The 6,255-nt window shown below is 41.1% G+C and overlaps 1 long non-coding RNA gene across 1 annotated transcript; it reads right to left on the bottom strand.

The window, feature by feature from the left end:
* Window positions 1-342: 342 nt before the first annotated feature.
* LOC139649313 (uncharacterized) lies at window positions 343-2,824 on the bottom strand. The gene is made up of 2 exons (XR_011695604.1): window positions 2,639-2,824; window positions 343-1,613 (listed from the first exon to the last, which is right to left on the bottom strand). It is a non-coding gene; the product is annotated as an uncharacterized lncRNA (long non-coding RNA).
* Window positions 2,825-6,255: the final 3,431 nt, after the last annotated feature.

Here is a 6,255-nt window from a genome sequence, read left to right as displayed (position 1 = left end):
CTTAACATTTGTTTGTTTCCTTCTACAGGTGGAGCTTTAATCCTTGCCCATGCTGAGTAACAGCTTCAGCAAGACAAGACAAAATCACTCACACAAACAAACTTAAAATGTTTAGTAAAATATATATGAAATCATGACTGGTTGTGCAATTATTAATACTGTGCAAATTAGGCTGTGCAAACTATTCAATAAACCAGGTGTACAATATAAATGTGCAAATAGTGCAAAGTATTGAGTAACAAAGTGCGCCTTCGTTACACAGATTTGGGCCAAACTGGCCGGAGTGGCTTATTTTACCCCCAGCCCCAGCCCAGCTCGCCTGAAACAAATAACAAGTCTGCATACATGTAAAAACAAAAAATTGTTCTTTAATATAAATTAGAATCCATAACAATGTTAGGGATAATAAATGCAGTATGCTGCAATTGCTCCAACATCAATAAAATAAACTTTCACAGCATGTGAACAATTGAAAGAGTGACAGAAATGCTTGCTAAATTTATAAACAATGGGCCGTCAATAACACGTGTAAATGGTTGAAAGATGATTAAACCCTTGTGATAAAAGTTATTGAAAACTCAGAATATGCATGACAGTCGTGATGAGTCTTTACAATCAAAGCTAAAGTTGAAAAGTGGCCGAGTATTTACTAAATATATAAAACATAAATATATCTAAATATATGTTTGACCTCACATAGGAACAGTAGTAGTAAGTATTAGACGTTTATCTTATGTTTTCTGGTGCTGTTCCACATAGTGATCTAATTAATAGAACAGAAGTTACACAAACAGAATGTTATTATTGCAATTTTGACTGTTTGTATAGCTCTGCATCAACTTTCTGGAATAAAGGTCAACTGTAGTGAGCAAGTTCTGCAGACTGAATATGCAACAAAAGCACTCAGGCTATAAGCCGGGACATGTTGGAGGTGACGGCCTTGCTGTCTGATGTCTTGAGGGTGGTGAGGAGGAGGTGAGTGTCTGAGAGACCTCTGTGGAACTACTCCAATTTACAGTTTAGGCATTCAGCAGATGCTCTTATCCAGAATGACTTAGAATTAGTGCAACAGTACAATAAGTGACCATTCCTAGCATCAACAGGGTAAGTAGCCAGATAATTTAGTGCCATGAATACAAAAAAGTACCACAACATTAAACATGAAAAGTAAAAACATCACTCCTATCAGCAGTTAAGTCACCAAGCAAGTGCAAGTATAATAATCTATTAACATAACAACTAAGTGCCTAACTAGTGTGTGTGTATGTGTGTGTTTGGGGATATAAATCCTGGCTCAGGTAAAGGGAAACGTTGAGGGAGGCAGAATAGGAACCCTGGTTCAGGTTAGGGGTTAAGGTTGAGGTTATTCCACCACTGGGGAACAGGAGCAAGAGGTGGGACCACTAGGAGCCAGGAGGGAGAAGAGTCGGACCAGGCAGAGTGACGGAAGGGAGGGACAGTCGACCAGTAGTGGCTGAGCCCAGGGCATGGCTGGAGTGTAGGGTTGAATGTTGACAAGAAGAGCAGCTCAGTCTTGTCTAGACTGAGCTTGAGATGGTGGGAGGACATCCATCTGGAGATGTCAGCCAGGCATGCAGAGATGCGGTCTTTATCTGATATATCAGCAGATTTGCAAAGAGGAAAAGATGAATATAAAGAGATAATTATTAACAGTGTAATACTATATATACATAGGCTATATATCTATATACCTATATATATATATATATTTATATACATACATACACACAGAAACATTTACATCAAAGACAAAATGTTTAGATAAACAAGAATAGAGCAAAATACTTAAGATGTTACATGACTTATCCATGATACAAGGATATGTGATTGCTTTGAGAAAACATCATGAGTAGCCTACATTTGTTTAATTACTTTGAGATTTACTTTACACTTTAAGGTCCAAGCTGTAATTCTACTGCTAACAAATGGGCAACCCCACCACCAAAATAAAATGGCAATGTAGACATATTTTCATTCTCTAACGTTAACCGTTAGTTGATTTCCTGAGCTTTTGATACAAATTCTAACACTAGATAAAAGGGTAAATACAGGTACTGTACAACAAAAAGCGTATTCACTGACAAATGTATTGGCAAGTAGCCAACTAAACAGCTACAACATTGTTTGTAAATGTGTGTAACTTCATCATACATTCTATTTGAAAGCTTGTCAGTTTCAAGTTCCCCGGCAGTGGGTGGGTGTTAGCCTATTTGTCTGACAGCTAGCTACATAGCTTTGAGCTTACCATCTTTCCTAACATGTTAAATGCTTAATGCAGTTGGAAATTAAGCCTCGTAGCTGCAATACATTCCCCCAAATGCTCACAAACAAGTTTGGATAGGAGTGGCGGTGTTTACTGAAGCCCAAATCAAACTGTTAAAGTATAGCAGCTTAGCTAGCGGCGCTAGCTAACGATTAGCTTGTGTAGTGAGATTTCAGTAGAAATCAAACAGCTGGCTATCCCATTCCCTTCGTGCTTCTAACATCTTGTTCTTGCGGTTGAAGCTAACGTTAGCTAATATTTATTAAGTCAAAGGAGAGTTTGACTGAGAAATGAATCAAGACAAAATGTTTAGATAAACAGGAATAGAGCAAAATACTTAAGATGTTACATTACTTATCCATGATACAATGACTGCGTTTACATGGACTTGAGTATCCCGGTTATGATCGGGTTTTTGAAGTATCCCGTTTTTATGTTTCCGCATGTGTCATATCCCGACTTCAGTAACACCGAGAGAAACCCGGTTATGCTAGCTGGAGTACTCCGATTGAAACCGGGATACTGTTGCATGTAGGCTGTACATCTTATCCCGGTTTCTGGCCGCTGCGACCACCTACGCAGGCTCGGCTTCAGCCAAGTGACGTAACAGAAAAACTCAAACAACGGCGGCAACGAGAGCGTCTCACTTCTGGAGCGATGAGGAAACAGAGTTTTGTCTTTCGGTGATGAACGAATGAAACATACTTCGCAGTTTAGATGGGAGAAAGTGTCGAAATGCTGACCTATTCAAGTCTGTAGTATACAGACTACAGGACGCCGGTTTCCCAACACGTACAGTGGAGCAAGTCAGGTCACTGTGGAAAATAGCCTACTAAAGAAACATTACTACGAGCCAAACATTAAAACAAAAGAAATGGCTCTGATCCAGCAACTTTCAAGTTTTACAGAATTTTGGACGAGATGCTTGGTCACCGTCCGCTGGCCACAGCTGCCTATCTTCCACTGCTCTCTTGTCCTACGCGGTGGCAGTGACAGCCTGACACCGGTCAAAGTGGAGGACATGTTTCATATTTCCTGTCGCTCTCTTCTCCCATTGCTGGGGAACGTGACGCGATGTTGGCATTTAATAGTGCTAAGCCCGCTATAAGCCAAAGTGGTCTCATTTTAAATAGCCACAGTCAAATTAAAGTAAGGTTAGCAGTTACAGAGGAATATCAGATTAACTATTTCAGAATTGTGTTCTTGTGTTGTGACAGCTTGTGTTCACATCACAGGCGCCTGTCAAATAGCATGCAGTAATCAGCCAAACTTAGTATTTAGGCTATCATGTAGCCTATACGGGATATGAATAACCAGATTTCTCTGTGTTGTATGTAAACGCCAAATCCCGAATATGATCACAACCGGGATAAGCCTCATAACCGGGATACTCAAGTAAACGCAGTAGCTATATGTGATTGCTTTGAGAAAACATCATGAGTACATCATTTGTTTAATTACTTTGAGATTACAGTTTTAAGGTCCAACCTGTAATTCTACTGCTAACCGGCAAAAAATGCCGGGGGAAAAAGTGCCGGTATAAGACACCGAAAAAAAAGTGCCGTAGCCTATAAGACACCGAAAAAAAGTGCCGGTAGCCTATAAGACACCGAAAAAAAAGTGCCGGTATAAGACACCGAAAAAAGTGCCGGTATAAGACACCGAAAAAAAAAGTGCCGGTATAAGACACCGAAAAAAAAGAGCCCGAGAAAGTGCCGGAAATGAGTGTCGGGGATAAATGGTATAAATGCATGGCAGGTTAAACACTTGCTGTGCCGACACCGGACTCAAGAGGCTCTTTGTAACTTCCAGGAGCTACGTTACAGAAGAAAGACAATGACACGACTTCTCTTGGTCTTTGGATTCCTTCTCCTCTCCTGTTCCAAACACGTTTTTGGAAATCTAATCGATCTGACGGTGATTTTCGGAGATGCCGTTACATTCCCGGCCGGCGGCCACTGTCAGAAAGACAAAGTCACCTGGATTCAGCAGCTGGGTGATAACAAGACGCGGCTAGTGGCACATTATGAGAAGGAGGTTTTGAAGCCGGCCGAGGGATACGAAGACCGGATTAAACCGAGAACTGATGGAAATGCTTCTCTCGTCTTCAAGCGGACAATCTACAACGACAAGGGCATCTATGAGTACAAGTGCGGCGACCGTATTTTAACCGATGTCCGTTTGAAAATCCTGATTCCCTTCGAAGAATCGGTGATCGAAGGACAAAATGCCACCTTTAGGTGCCACTCCGTTACCACGGGTGAAGAGAAGGATCTTAGTAAGTTTATACGGTGGGAAAGGGACGGAAAGACTGTGTTTGAACTGAATGTTACCACAGGGACTGTCAGATATGGTCCAGGATTTGAAGGAAGAGCTTCTGTCTCAGCTGACGGCTACAGACAAGGAGATCTGTCTCTGAGACTGACGGAGGTTCAGCAGGAGGACCAAGGGGTTTACCGCTGCTTCCACGGCAAAGACACGAAGAGAGAGAGAGGAAACCCGCCTGCTGTGAGGCTGACTGTCAACCCGCCGACCATGGGCACTCTGGCTGCAGGCATCATAGCAGTAGTTGTAACAGCTTTGACTTTAGTTCCTTTGGGCGTGTTGTTGGGCTGGAAGATGAAATCCCGCAGGTCAAACGCCTCAACCAGAGGTGCAGGTTCTCCTCATTTGACAGATGTGAAAATGTCAGATTTGAGCCGCAGAGAGAGCGAGCCTCTTGATTCTGCTGCAGTCAATGGAGGACCTCCCAGGGTCTGCTCAAATGGGCATTTACGAGATTATTTAAACCTAAACCCGGTTTAAAGCTGCACTAGGTAAGAGTTTTATTAAAACGAATCACCATTCTTACCAGCCCAAATCATGAAGTGGGGCTGCGATAGAAAAGAGCGTCCCATCCCCCCCTAACTAGAGCTGTAGATTCACTCGTCTGCCTTCCTGCTGTCTTTGGAGAAGTTCAAATTAGGCTGCCTCTCACTGCCATTTGGAGCTGGCAGCTCAGCTTTAACTTAGAGACGTTGCGCAATAAGTTACCAGGTTGAACATCCAGCAGATGAATGTAGATAAACTATAATCAGGTTAATTGGAACGTCTGTGCCTTATAACATAATTGTGCTGCACGTTTATTGATGAGATTTCTCCTGTATATAAGTGCTAGATGTAGATTTTAGAAGATAATTAAGCCTGTGGTGTTTTAGTTTCAACTGGATGTCCCGGTTCAAGCCCTTCTGTCTGGCTTCAGAGGTGCTGCACTGTAGCTGAGCCTGACCTCTGACCTCCCTGAGGATGGTGAAGGGGAAAAGAGAACTTCCTTTTAGGGATCAATACAGTGGTACAGATACATGTGTTGAATACATATGCCTTATGTGTCTTAATGCTATTCTTATTTATATTCTGTATTTATTTGCTGTATCCTTTTGCTCTTTTGCTGCTGCAATGACCCAATTTCCTCATGGGAATCATTCAATTGTAATCTTTCTAAATGCTCCTGTGCCAAGTTTATTGATTCATTATGCAACAAATGTCAAGATTTACACTTAACTGTATCAGATAGTGGGAGAAAAACTAGTGGATTTAGCTCAAATGAAATAATATTATCACCTTTATATACATTTTTCACTTTGATAGAATACTTGTATGGTAAATTTTGCATCATAATAAAGTGTTAAAAAAGTGAAGGTCTATGCAAACTTGTGAGCATGTGTGTGTTGGTTTAATGCATTTTTACTTTTATACTACCTTCAGTCACTTTCTATAAATATGGACACTCAGGTGATTCTTCCACCAGTATGTATTCTGTACTTTCCTTTCCTGTTGAGACAAAAATGCTTAATAAAATTCATATTTCACCACTGGTTTGTATTTAATACACACCCTTCTTTTCTCTGCTGGTGCATTCAAACAACACAAGGTAAAACAGACGTACAGGTTTTCCTCTTGTAGATTAGAATCATACACGGACAAGTTTTTAT

The sequence above is a fragment of the Centroberyx affinis genome, unplaced genomic scaffold (assembly GCF_046629955.1).
Source record: "Centroberyx affinis isolate AG114_WGS23_722 - 3 ecotype Tasmania unplaced genomic scaffold, CSIRO-AGI_Caff_v1 ptg001324l_1, whole genome shotgun sequence".
Taxonomy (NCBI): Eukaryota; Metazoa; Chordata; class Actinopteri; order Beryciformes; family Berycidae; genus Centroberyx; species Centroberyx affinis.
Note: the sequence above shows the minus strand (reverse complement) of the source record. Positions and strands in the feature narration are given on the sequence as shown.